Source organism: Hippocampus zosterae, chromosome 2 (genome assembly GCF_025434085.1).
Source record: "Hippocampus zosterae strain Florida chromosome 2, ASM2543408v3, whole genome shotgun sequence".
NCBI classification, from domain to species: domain Eukaryota; kingdom Metazoa; phylum Chordata; class Actinopteri; order Syngnathiformes; family Syngnathidae; genus Hippocampus; species Hippocampus zosterae.
In genome coordinates, this window is record NC_067452.1 from 24,871,950 (window position 1) to 24,886,922 (window position 14,973).

At 41.1% G+C, this 14,973-nt stretch overlaps 1 protein-coding gene across 2 annotated transcripts in view; it reads left to right on the top strand.

The window, feature by feature from the left end:
- Window positions 1-14,973, top strand: part of LOC127595520 (cadherin-4-like) — a 244,865-nt gene that overhangs the window by 55,468 nt on the left and 174,424 nt on the right. The gene's annotated exons all lie outside the window — the stretch shown is intronic.

Sequence of the window (14,973 nt, forward strand, 5' to 3'; positions counted from 1 at the left end):
AAAGTGATAAAAGTTCCTCTGTGTGCCTTTTGGAAGTCTTATGATATTTCTCTTGGGAGCCGAGCAGGCAGCGTAGCAGTGAAGTGAAAAGAGCGAAGCAGAGACAAGAGCGAATGGCAAAGTAAGTGAGCCGAGAGAGTTGAGTGTGAATTTCCGTAAAGTGCTCCATTTGGTGAGTCATTATTTTCACTAGAGTCGCTAAGAGCATTTTGCTCCCCAAAGGAGTTGCTTCTTCTTTCTTCCTCTTCATTCCCACCCATTCCTTCCAGAATGCTGATGTACATCATTTACGTCTTTTTCAGATGCTGCATATACTGCTCGGGGTCGGGGTGGGGGTTTGGAATCCATCTAAAATCTTTTACTCATAAAAAAAAATACAAAAAGAACAATTCAATATTGTACTTCCAGTAAGTGGGGTGCTGCCCCTTATAGCTTCACTCACATTCATTTTTTTTTTTCCATGAGAAGACCCAACATTATGTCACTGGATTCACACCTTTGTATTGTTTACTCATACATACTGTATCAGTTGTGGTGGGTATTGTGTCCTCTTTTCAGGGAGTCGGCAGCAGCCATATAGTCAGCTCAGTGTGATAAATGGGAATGCAGAAAGAACAAACCGCACCATTGTGGCAAATCAACATTTGTGGCTGTGGCCTGAATCCCAACAAAGGCTTTCTCTTTCACATGATGCACAAGCGTGTGCTTTAGAGGTGCGCACACACCGCCTCCTCCACCCTTTCATTTGTCGTTCAGAAGGTTACTTTCCTCTCCTATTATTTCGATCTACGGAAACAAACGCCTTCGCTCCCTCTGGATTTGAAAGATAAGATAAGATTAAAAAAAAAACCTTTATTAGTCTCACAATGGAGAAATAAGCAGATTGGTTTGTCTTTTGGAGTAGACAATAGGATCTCAATCCGCGCAAAGGTTCATGAAATGGCGCCATCGCGGTGGGAGAGGAGCCGAAGCAGTTTGACGGTGTGCCAAAGCCTTCCTTTGGAAAGGCTCGGAAATGTCAATTGCAAATTCCTACCCAGGTGTTTTTCGTCACAGTTACCTCATGGCCAGTCCAGTTGTCGATGTGACTGCTTGACTGGAGGAATATTTTTTCGCAGTTCATATCCAGACTCATAAGTGATTGATTCATGTGCAAACAAGAAGTCAGCTTTTCATTGCTTTGGTTTTTGCACAACAAATGATTTATTTCGACTTTAACTTGGTGTCAGCTCTGTTTTGTTCCACCACCTCTCCTCCGCTCCCAGCATTCATCTCTGGGATCAGTGAGAAGTTCAGCAAGAGACTTTGCAGACTCTGGCAAGTGCTTGAAATGCTAATCACAATTGATCTGGTTGGGGATATTACAAGAAAAGTGAGCAGATTGCTGCCATGGTGCTCAGTGCGGGGCTGATTTTGAACGCTATAAATATTAATGGTGCTTTGCCCGCTAGACGAAGGCACTTCTCTGACAGTAGCACGATTACCCTCCGGATCCAGTACACAGCAACTTGGAGTTGCTGTAGTTGAGTAGCGTAATTGCATTCAGGTTGGTGTCGACCGGATTATTGTTTTTTAATTCTGTTTCCCCCCAAAACTGTGGCTAAATGCCCATTGGAAACGAATGAAATAAGTCCCATGCATGCTGCTCTGGCATATGCAGTAATCTACAAAAGTCTTGGTAATTTGATTTGGTGTTGTTGTGCTTCTGATCTTTATCTTGCCGGTCTTTTTTTCTAAAAAAAAAAAAAAAAAAAAAAAAAGGAAACACTCCCTTCTCTATCGACTTAAATAGGTCGAGCCAATTCTGTAAAAGTAGCTGATTGTGAATGTGTGGTGTGGTTCACAAAAAAAGTCAAACAGTAACCTATCAAATCATCACCTTGACAATTCTCTCCTGTTGCTTAAAATGTAGAAAGAGGTGTCTCTTCTAAAAAAAAAAAAGTTTTTAAAATTATAAACTCTCATATTACCTACAAGTGTCACGTTGTGCCCGAAGCGATAGAATGATCGCTTCGTGCACAACAAAATAAGGATGTGGATCCCCGAAATAGCAGACACAGAAAAGAGGTTTGGCAGACAAAAAATGAGATTTAATAAACACAAAATACCCGTCTGGGCGAATAACAGAAATGGCTGGTCAAAATAAGGACCAGGAATGAAATAGGACGGTAACAGAAAACGCTTGCGAAAAAATAGCAAGGAGAATGATTAGGCAACAATAGAATTTTCATACGAACGGATAAGACTGCACGCAATAACAGTCGATCGACTTAGAGAGAATAATTCACACAAGGACTCGGCAAGAGTAATGGCACGGCGTGGAATACTCCGGCAGTAAGTCAACTGCCAGAGCGCACAAATAAAGCCCGTGTAATTAGTCCCCAATGGGTGACAGGTGTGTAGGTGGCAACAGGGCCTGCCCCCTGCTGGCAAACACGGGACGTGACAACAAGTTACTTTGAACTCTTAATATAAACCAAAGAGAGTGAAAGCCAATGTTATTTATTTATTGATTTATTTCATTGGGACAGTGCACAAAAATCAACACATGAATAAACAGTGTAAATGTTAAATGCCAATTCCCAGCCGTGGTCCCAAGGCATGTTTCTTAACATAAACAGTTAACATAAAAAAACCCCAAAAACAATAGTATAATACAACACATAACATAAAACATGGACAGTCATGCAATCGATCAACCCCTCGACATAGATGATGGGCATATCCTTACATTCTGTGAAGCCTCACTGCGCTCAAATGTTCCGTGGAATTAATGTCTCACATTCCTCGAGGCAAACATACTCAGTTGCTCACATACAAATGGGAAATCGCCAATCGTTCTATCAGGAGATGCCGCACTGCGGCCACTTGTCAGATTACACATGCCTGGCACAGACCCCTGGCGCAGACTTCCCCATTGTAATGTGTTTTGTAATTCAACTTTGGACAAATGCTTACATAACTTTGTTCCAACGCTACTTTCAAGCATGACCCCATTTCAGTTGTTATGAACGCGCACCCAATGCTGAATGTTTGTATTCGTATTGAAAATACAGTATGTATGCTTTTGAATCATTGATGGCTTGCAAACATCTTGAGCTATTTTCATCCTTAACTCTGAGTCGAAACTTCTGATCAGCATGCATTTTCCTAAGAGATGACCCCAGGGCACCAAGAGATCTCACCCTCAACTCTCGGTCCCACTCCTCCGCCTTTTCAGGGGTCCCATTGGCTAAACATGGCCGGTGTGTATTGATGCGCATCGTTGGCAGTCTGCAGACAAGATCGAGGGCCGTGGAGAAAATCGATGGTTCCCATCTCTGTTGCTCTAAGTGATGTGAGGGCAATAGATAGATTCTCTTTATGACTTCATTAAAGGCTCTGTCCAGTTTTCCGTATCGAGGAACACAATCACAATCCACTGCCGTTTAAGGTCAAGACTTGTTGCTAACTTAGAATAATGCCTGATGTTTGGCAAGAGAAGAAATGCCAATGTCATTGACGGTGGGAGACAAACTTATCGATTGGACATCTTTCTTTAACGATATGATCATTTCAACTTCCCATATTCCGAGTCAATAAAGTTTACCTCAGTTATCAGCCACGGAAATGGTAAACAAGCTTGCATTTTTCACCCGATTGAGCCGAAAACTGCAGCGACGTGCTCTGCCATGCTTGCCGGGTCATTTAATGAGAGCCCGAGCTAATACAATCTGAAAGTTTTTTTTCCTGCTAATCACCTACTACACTGCGGCGTGGGACATCCCTTCTAGGTCACATGAGTTTTATCGTTCGAACCATTTCCTTTTCATCCCCACCATCGTCGTTTTTATTTATAGCCCCTCACATGGCCCAAGGCGTAATTGCTGTTATTCTATTACTCTTGTTATCATCCTAACATGGAGATTCCTTGATACAAATATTTGAGTTGCCGTCTCAAAGACGAGGCTGTCAAACAAATGTCAGTGATACTTTCAACAAGCTCTTTCTTTTTATGTTTACAGCAAAGTATGCTTTCACAGTTCGCTCCAAAGCCGCGGGGTTATGATCTCAATCTCGGCTCAGGTTGTTCCAGTTTCTTGGGTTCAAAGTCCAAAACATTGATTGAAGAAAATCGTTTAACCACCAGGGGCACCCAAGCACATTGTTTGACATTGATTTGGTTGTACAGTGTATTTTATTTATTTATTTTTATTTTTTGTACATACACACACACATGAAGGTGAACAACACACAGATGCAGCAAAGTAATTGTCAATATGTTATTATGCATAGTCAGTGCACAGTATATATTGTGTAATATTCATTCATTCATTCATCTTCCGAGCCGCTTGATCCTCAGTAGGGTCGCGGGGGGTGCTGGAGCCTATCCCAGCTGTCTTCGGGAAGTAGGTGGGGGACACACTGAATCGGTGTCCAGCCAATCGCAGGGCACACAGAAACGAACAACCATTCGCACTCACACTCACACCTAGGGACAATTTAGTGTTCAATCAGCCTGCCACGCATGTTTTTGGAATGTGGGAGGAAACCGGAGCACCCGGAGAAAACCCACGCAGGCCCGGGGAGAACATGCAAACTCCACACAGGGAGGCCGGAGCTGGAATCGACCTCTACACTGTGAAGCCGACGTGCTAACCACTGGACTACCGGGCCGCCCAGCTTGAAAATAGAAAGATAATATTTCTGCAATTGTCATGGTGACCTTGGGTGACCTTTTTAGTGGGCTACACGTATACGTTTTAGCACAAACAAAACTGTTGTAAGTACAATATTGTATACAGACTGTATGTTTACGGTAAACTTTGTCCTCAGCAGCCCCATTTTGCCCAAAATGTGGTGTGCTGTGGAATTTTAGCTAGTCCTGTCTCCAGATTGGATTGATATATTTTTTGCGTTTTGCTAACTGTTCCAACCATCAATCGCGGTATCCTTAACGCGCGGTGGGGGAATGGGGCTGTCAAATCTGAGGCTTACAGATGCACTGCAGTTTGGCCACATTCTGGTCAAGGTCTGACACATTTTTCACATTCGGTCGAAGCTTTCCGTGGATAAAACGTGGACGCAGGGCAGCTTCTGAGCACATTTACGCCCAGGGTATTACAACGATGGGTGAAAGCCATAGCAATCAATGGATTCTAAAGCGTTCAAACTTTTATTTTCGGCCACACCTCAAACTAGGTCAGTCATGACAGAGGGATAGGCTAACGTGACGGGATTGTGATCATGACTGCCTGATGGTGAGATCTTTAAATTGTCTAAACATTTGCCAAGACAGTCTCAGTACAGGAGAAACCTAGTCAGCCATAGTGAACGGGAGTTGCGCCCAACTAAACCTGACGGTACATTTTAGGGATCATGGTCCTTTCAAGTTGTGTCAGCTTCTGCCGTGATTGGTTTTCCACTCTCCCTCTGAGATATCAGCTTGACGATTCGAGTTTTGTTGCATCATGTCACGGTTCTCTACTTATTGACTTTACCAGACATAATGTTTGGAGGAAACTGGGCATCTCTCATCAATTGGCGCCGCACCATCCCAACAGCGAATAAAGCACAGTGGTGGCAGCGTCATGCAGTGTTTCAGAGACTAGCCTGGTATGCAGGCAAGATGAATGCAGCATTGCGCAGCGACATTCTAAATGAAAACTTGCTCCAGAACGCTCTTGATTTCAGACTGGGGTGACAGTCCATCTTTCAGGATGACGATGTATACAGAAGTACACAACCAAGACATCCAAGCAGTGGCTTTAAGGTAGCTTTGTAAATGACCTTGAGCATTCAGAGTTCAGAATTGGATTCAATAGCTCTGGATTGACCTGAAAATGGCTGTGCAGTGACGTTCCCTATGCAAACTGATTGACATTGAAGGGTTTTGCTGTAAAAAACATTTGCACCACCAAAAGTAAAGAAAAAGCATCTGTGCAAGGGTTCCTCCGAGGACTCTCTGGGTTTTAAGGGACAAGTGAGCTTTAATAGACAGCAAATGATTGGTTGCTTGTTTCCTGAGGGCCAGCTTTTAAATACATGACAGACAATGTGAGGCTCCTATGTGTCTGGTCTCAGCATGTTCTCCCATGTTAATGTCCTCTGATGCTCTGACAGACAAAAGCGTGTCCAGGGATAAATCATTCCTCGGTCATCGGTGGAGCTGTCACTCATTTGGATCGAACTAAATGTCTTGTCTGCATCGGGTACTGCGATTCTGTCTCATTCTCTGGCTTTCCTTTCCCTTTTCCGAGGTCAGCAACTGTTTTCTTTCTTTGTCTGTCCTCACTTTTTGTTCATTTTTTGAAAAAATTCACAGCAAATTGACAATCTAATGCCAGCTAATGACGTGTACAGTACTGTCGCTTCACTTGCCTTGAGAAGAGAACACTTTACACCTTACACAAACAGGTAGTGTAGCCGTAATAAGCATGAAGGGGGAAAAAAATGCAGCGACTTTATTTCTTTCTTTCTTTTTGCTGTGATAGTCGCGAGGGCACACCTGTGAGGGCTATTTACTCCCACCCTAGCAGACCCAGGCAGTTGGGAAATCAACCTCGAAGTCTTAACAGGCACTATTCATTGTGACTTTACCGTGGCATGGAAACTGCAATTACATTTTACTCTTACTTTAAACACACTCTGCACTACGGGAAGACTAATTGTTGTTTTAATGTATAAAGATGAATTATTAACACTTCCTGTTGTTGACTGGCACACTGGTATGTGCACAACGTGCATCCCTCACGCGTGTGCAATTCCCTTATGACAAACACATCTAATAAAATAGATTCCCAATAATTACTGCTGTCATCTCACATTGCTCTCCTCTTTATTTTCTCCAGGCTGTTGTAAGTTTAAGTGGCTGTTCTGTGGAACAAGACGCGCAGTGTTCCATAATGAAGTGTTTAATATTTGATGCCATTGGATTTCACAGCTAATAAAAGCCGCGTGAGCTTCCATTAGCCCTCCATCCTGACTTGAGAACAGTGCAGCACGGTTGCACCGTGTAAATCACTATCAGTCCGGTGCCAGCTAAATGGGGGAACCAAAAAATCTGTCACGATAAAAAGTAACAGTACTTACAATTCTGCTGGAGTTTTACAATCACAGATTCTAAATTATTCACACCAGCACATTATATGTACGGTTTTGGCGCCTTTCTGTTGGTGCCAAGGGGACACCCGAGTTATTTTATTCGAGGCAAGTCTCAAGGGAGTGGGTTTATAAAATGTTGAGGAATGTTTGAGAGGCGTGAGGCTTTTCACAATTCCCGATAGACTTTAAAGCTGAGGGAAATCTCCAACGTTGTGACAGACAAAATGCTATTTAAAAGTTTACATGCACACGCCTCAGGAGTCCGTCCTTACTTATACTCTTGAACTTTTGTCGTCAGCTGGTTTCAGGTGTTTATTCTTGCTCTGCAGGATCAAGTTGTTACTAATCAGACTAAATTAACTGTGCTGCTTCAAGAGCAAGTGACTGACTGGCGAATAAAGCCATAAACAGCACATCTATCTGGTTAGGGTCTTTGACTTTGCCTTTTGAATATCATTTTGCATTCCATCTCTTCTTCCATGGACGATACTCAAAAGGGGCCAAACTAATCCAGTCTGCGCTGTCACAATGGCGTCTGTAATTGCCTCACAATATGGGGGCATTTAGGAAGGGCACAAACCCACACAATTGTCAGGAGGGACAAATCTGACATGCAATTTGTGCGCTAAGCCCTTAAAGTGGGGTCAGTTGTGCCATTCAACAATACCACATGGGAAAGAGAAAGATTTTCCACCATCTAGAGAAGACAGAGAAAACAAAATGAAACCATACCTCCAATAAAGATAACCTGTGTGCACATATTGGTAAATGCATACCCATGTTAATGTAATTGCACAGTTTTTATTTTGGCATTTCTTTGCACCATTGTGCTGTCATCCTCAAAAGTAGGGCTACATTTTTTCCCATCTATTTTTAGTCTTGGTCAATCATCTTCCATCATATCAGTAAGCTGCATTGTGACAATAAAAAAGGCAGTCATGATCGGCTTTGAATCTGGAGAAGAGCACGGCTTGAAGGAATGTGCTGCTCCTGTGAGATGAGAGCCCAATAAGGACTGCACCGTGTCCTTTAAATTGTCTTTTTTTTTAAAATACATACCTGGCTCCTTTTGAGCTTTGTAGTATGAGCATTAGATGTTACTTCTTGTGTCATTAAAAAAAAGGTGATAACAAGCTGACTTTCCAAACAACTATTGAGGAATAGTAAAGCTGTCGCTTTGTGAGGTCACCAATGATCCTGCATGGAAAAAGCTACGATGTACTTTAGTGTCAGTTCAAAGTAAAGCTCTTATCTCGAGATGTGAATGCAATATCATCTGCCTTAAATCATCCTGCCAATCTTATTGAAGCTATCAGTTATGCAGCATGGAGAGCCTAGTTTGGAGATGGCCCGAGGCCAAATATTCCCTGCGTCACAACTGGTAATTCCCCACCAAATCTTTTTAGATTTCAGAACTGGAACATATTATTTCGAGAGGTGTTAAGGTTCAAAAAATATTCCCTGCAGTTTCCAGAGCAAGATTTTTTATTTTATTTTTCTGTTCCCTCGTAAATGTTTATAATCTAGTTGTGTGCGCCAAAATCTAAGCTTCTTTATAATAATTGTAACTGAGTATTTATGGAGGGGGAAAGAGCTGTATCAAATTCCTTTAAGCCAGATGTAATGGACCAAAAGTAGGAAGTGGCAAGCTACCAAAATAAAACCATGAACAGTGCTAAACTTCACTTTATAGCTCAGTCCCCGTAGGTATTGGTGGTCATCTCATCACATTTCTTTTCACTTTACAAGAACTTTACGTTTCATAGAGTCCACGAACTGGTTCTTAAACATTGATGCTCTATCATAGTTGGGCTCGGCTAATTCTCTCAAACACAGTAAAAAATAGAATAAGTTTTATCATGAACATTTTTCTCTGTTCCAAGCGTAACCTTTACTCTCTTTAGACTGGGACCAAATAGAGACTAACATGTACTCCACAAAATATTATCGTGGAGAATAAAAGGTCAGAAGCACCGTGAAGCATCAAGTCGAACATATCCTCACACGCACAATCAGACCTATGAAGGCATGTTAGCAGCGGTAAACAACTTGACTTATGATTCGTGATATGCTTGCGCTCTCATCTCCTCGATCTGCTCTTTATTCTCTGCTAATATTCGTATAGATGGGAGAGGCATCAAATTTATTTCATCCAGGCATACAATTAGAGAAGTGACGTACCTTCTCTCCTTGGCACTTGAGTTTAATGTTTAAAACAAATGCTTGGCTCCTGCATAACAGAGAATGGGAATAAATAATACGTTCGTGGGGAAATGGTTATTCAGTAGAATGACTCCTGGGATCACAATGGCGGGAGCGGGAAGAGAGGAATAAAGAGGGGTTTTCCATTCATACTCCAGACGTAGTCTGTTTTACATTTTCTTCTGGAGCTGTGTTGAATTCATTTTCATCCACCTATGCGACTTCTATAGGGCTTGTCCTCATTCGGCTCACCGGCGAGTTGGAGACGATCCCATCTGACTTTTGATGAAAGGCAGGATAACCTGGGACTGTTTACTTGGCAAACACTGTGTAAAGCATCCACATGAGGACATGTCAGAGTATTCAATCAGTCGAAGATAATGTGAAGATGATTCAGTTGCAAAGAAATATTAAAAACTGCGAACCTTGTTTACTGTAGTGCGGGCAATTGCCAATACCCATTTGGAGGAGCTCATCCCGCATTACTTGTTAGTCTTTTCGATAGTATGTAACACAGGCATAGACGTGTGAGACAATTGCATCATAAGCTGCTTGGTAGTCTTCTTGGATATGAATAATGACATGAATAAAGATTGTAATGGATAATTTTGTTGCTGACACATCACTGTGTGTGCAATATGCTGTAGAATTAAAATGTACCACGCACGTCCGGGTACTTCATTATGCCGCACACAAGGGTCTGGGTCTAATAAGAACACTTACATAGCAGGAAGGAAGGACCAGCTACGGCGCTTAATGCTTTCTAATGAAATTATACATTAGTAGTTGCTGAAAGGCAAAAAGAGGCCCGTATAAAGAAAGAAGTGTTCATGACAAATGTTGATAATGTGCAAATATGTGAGGCAGGCAGAAGAGCTCCTCTAGCCAGTTATTGTTGACACTGTCATACGTTTTTTTTCTCTAAATATTAATGTTAGTTTACCATTGTCTGTCTTTTTGCACCTGCATCTTTAAGAATTGTTTGTTATAAATTTTATAAATAAAATTGGTAAGCTTTGATTATGGGCACACAAGCCCCCTTAACCTGACCCAAAAGAGGGGAGGCCGCTAATCTTTGTTGACTGTGGGTTTGTGAAGACCTTTGAGACTTTTAATGAGAAGTGAATTTCTCTTGTTGGAGTGAGCAACAATTTCCTTCCAAAAATGATGGGGTGCTGTCCGTGGCTTTTGTTTTAATCCGGAAATGATCACTTTTCCATTTCTGGTTTAATGGAAGGTGATATTTTGCCATGATGGCAACATTGTGAAAGTTCTCTCCTTTAGTACTTTGGAGTAATTGACATGGGAAATGTGTGGCTCTCTTTCCTTCACAATAATTCATTTACATTTGGGGTATACTTTAATGCCACTTAGTATTTAATATCGTTAAAAGCCTTTTTGCATGTTGAGTCAACAAATTACAGCCCCAACAAACCAATTTACATGTTTTTTTTTTCCTGTTTCGTAACGCAGTCAATTTTTGTGAGAGAGCAAAAGGCGTGTGCACATTTGCAAAAGGTTTCTTTCTCATGTAAATGACGATGCAAATTATTAAGTAGGCATCATTTACTGTAAATGCACCGGCAACCACTTTCTCTCAAGGTAGACATCTAATGGATATTGTCAATTACTGCTCTGTAAAAAACAAGAAGACTGCTGAGGTTTACCAACATCAAACGTCAATTTTGGCTAAGGACATATTGATTTACAAGAATCAAGATGACAGTGCAAGATTATACCGTCGAAAGTGTCTATCGTCATGATTGCATCATCCAGTGCTTTGTTCCTTGTTTCACCATTTTTTCCACGACTCCCCTCAGCATTTTCAAAAGGCATGCTATTAGTTTTCTCCCTTTGGTGCCCATGAAGAGTCTGTTCACATCATCTATTTGCCATTAACACACAAATGCTGTTTTGTGTTTGAACATGTCAGCAGAAGAAGGCGAAAAACATCAATACTAAGCTGGAAACCGATGCTGTTGTCTTTATCGAAGGCAGCCTTCTTCATGCATTCCTTTGTCTTCACAAATCCCTCTTGAATTATCATTTTCACCATCTAATGTTGGAATGTTTGCCCAAATGATAGCCGACAGAAAGAAAATGGACTCTAACTCCATTTGCCATGAATGGCGAAGAGTAAAATGGCGTTAACATGCCTCCCTCCCTTTCTAGACACAAACTCTCTCTTCATGGCCACTTCAGATATTTATTTCAATTCTTTGAGTGGATTTCCCTCACTCAGTGGACATCTGAGACAAGAAGAACCAGAACGACAGCACAGATACTCAAAGAAGAACACTGTGGCTGAATAACAATTAGAGACTTGCGCCCAATAGGCAGTCGTATGAAATGTATATCTTTGGATTAGGAGTAATGCCACAAGCATTTACTGCTGTATGTTGTGCTGTTGTACTGTATGTATGGTATATATATATATATAGCAGCACATCTCATTTACAGACACGTTTTCCATTTCCAAAATCGATATGAATCCTAAGCTCTGCCCTTCCATCTACAAATTATTTTCTTAAACCTCTCATCCGTTCATGTTCTAAGGGAAGGCAGAAGTCTCTCTCTCAGCTCATTTTGGGGGAAAGGAAAGCATACACCCCGGCCTGGACCGTTCAACAATCACTCACAGGGAGTGTGGGTGACAGCATAATGGCCACTATCCTGCCCATTTGAGATGTTTCCCTCCTCCAACACACCTGGTTCAAATTATAGGGATCGTTAGCAGGCTCCTGCAGAGCTCGCGATGAGCTGATCATTTCAATCAGGTGCGTTGGAGGAGGGGAAACGTCTAAAACAGGTAAGATAGCGGCCCTCGAGGACTAAGGTCTCCTTCCCCTGGTCTAGAGTGCAGTCTGCCTGATGCTGTCCTCTGCTGTAGGTGGTACCGAAAAACATCGTTGATATACAAAAAAAAAAATGGAGATGGCAAAATGTTTTGCTTGTGCTGTATATGTGTTTCACATGGCTTCAAGTAGTATGTGAGGTGTGTAGTCCTGGAAATGAAAAACACAGTGAGTTACCGTTTGCTGTGGATTGGAGCTACAAAACAAACAAAAAATATATTATTATGTTACTTTAGCTAACTTGAAAATCTGACATGCAAAAGTCCATCCTTGCATGGATCCTTTGACTTGACCCACATCATCGCATCCCATGAGTAAGGGGTGTATCAGGTGCACAGGCATGGTGCAGTACCTCGGAGGAATTTGAGTTGAGATGAAGCGGTGAGGTGTAATGTATAGGCCATAATTGTATTTTTGCACGAAATTGCCTGGAGGAGTCGAACGGTGGCTGACTGCGGATGACTCCGATCTCACCTGATTGAAGCCATGTACTTTTCATCAGTTGATTAATCATCACCCATGAGCTCTTGATTTTATGTATCCCATTAGCTTTTAATGTGATTGCCCTGTTTTGGGAGATGTAACCTTTTCACAGAATACATTACTTATCCAAGGCAGCAATTTCAGGGGAATAAGGACAGAGAGCATATGAAGAGAATTTTGTGGGGCTTTGATTTCCCAGTGTAGTCTTCAGCGTGAAATGCATTTAAAAAAAAAAAACACAGGTAAATTTAGTTCGTTATCCTTAATTCTTGAACAGATTAGATACCTAGCATTATCCAATACACATGAGCACTAAGTTTAAGCAATATGGTGTATACGGGATAATTTTGCACTGTGAACACAAATGCCAATGTCAACACAAGCCCTTTGTCATTACGTTAATAAAGTTGCTACGAGACTCTGATCAATGAGGCTGATTTCTCTTTTAAATGGCCATTGTCGTGTTACATTGCCACACATCCTTTTGACCAGATTAATAATTGATCAGTGCTTCGTATCGTGTTTGAAAGAACAGTTTGCTGAGAAACATTTTACGTGGTCTTGAATAAAAAGGCTGTTTGGACATATGTTGTTTTTGAATTGGAAAGAAACAGTATTTAAAGTCTTTTTTTTTTTTTACTGTAAGTATATTGGTCGAGCAACTATTAATCACACATATTGCTCTATTGAACAGTCACACTTTGTGGATGAACAGGGGTACATTGTGGTCATCTCTTATCATGCATTTTTCAACTCCATCTGTTTTAAAAACGTCACACTTTATGATCAAGAACTCGAAGGTCACAATTTAAACGAGCGCTCTTCATAAATTCCATCAGCTCATGTCAGTGTTCAGCCTCCTCTCATCTTTTTTCGTTTGCGATTATTTTTGGCCCGACTTTGCCGAAGATGGGTGTTACCGTGCATAAGCACAACTGGCACTTTGGCAGTGGCCTAATGCACATCTGAGCAATTTTCTCTCTTTCTGCAGATTAAAAGCACAACGCTATCGTGGTGTCCACTCCTACTTTGTATTTATCAACAGTGATGCAGAAACGTGTCCGTGCATCAAAAGGAAACCGAGGAATTAATTTCCCATCAGATGTGCTCACACAATGAAGAGTTGAAGAGAGAAGAGTTCTGGAGGGCGTATGTGCTAATGCCATTAATGAGTTTGCCCATTATATGTTATAGAAAACAGCACAAGTGGAAACTACAAACATAATTGCATTGATTTCTCTATGACGGATAAAATAATGACATTTTTCTCCATGTAGAGGCGTTGCCCGATGAATTATGTCACCCATAGACATAAACACAGTACGGTATTATACTTTAAGTGAGACTCCATGCAAAATAATGATTGAGTGAAAGCATTCTTGGCAGTGGTGGCTCATCATTTGAGGGTGCTTGGTTGTCTCGTGCCGAGCCAATCGGCTTGAAATGCCCAAGCATTAACTAATGAAAATCAAAAGGAAATATAATCATAAAAACAGTTCAAATTATATGAAAATAAAATATACATACAGATGAACAGGATAAATAGTATACAGTTACTGCTGAGTAAAAATAAGTCTGCAAAGTAGTCAATGTACAACTATAAAATCTATAGTTTGTCTAGATATTTTCAGCACTATAGTTGTAACATTCTTATAGCTGTAGCTGTGGCCGACAGTGCACATGTAGGTAATGTCTTCTTACCTTTAATAAAACTGATTGGACTCAGGCAGGATCATGAAATAAATATTTACATGGACCAGCATGCAAATATTCCTTACCGCATCTCCTCTCCAGCTTTGAGTTTACCCCGGAGGGTTATTTCTAGATGAAATGTCATTTCTAATGGAAAAAGGAATGAAATAACAAGGAGCAAGAAATGTTCCATTTCCCAGAGCGAAATGGGACAACTGCATTTATTAAAGGCACGATCAACATGTTTGATCAACTTGTGAGGACGCTGAGCCTGATTCAGTGGCAGTTAAAAACACTTTTGTGTTAAAGTTGACAAAAAATATTTTCTTTACCTTTTTAATTATGTTCTTCACCATGCAAGTGCATTCGTGTTCTTGTCTTTTTTTAAATTGTATGCTGGATCAAAACATTTCCTGTCCCCATTTTTTTTCTTTTTTTTGTAAACCACAATTCGGTTTGATGGTCAGAAGTTACAACAGCGTTCTTAAGAATGTATCAAAATGTGAAGGGGGGGAAAAAAAAAATCACATGGTGTAGCGGTGCACGTGCTGTCCTGCAATTGAAACAGTTGTGTTTTGAGTCTACAAGCAAACCCCCGCATACTCATTGGCCAGCGGTTTATAGTACGGTACGGCGCATATAATTACAAAATTGATTT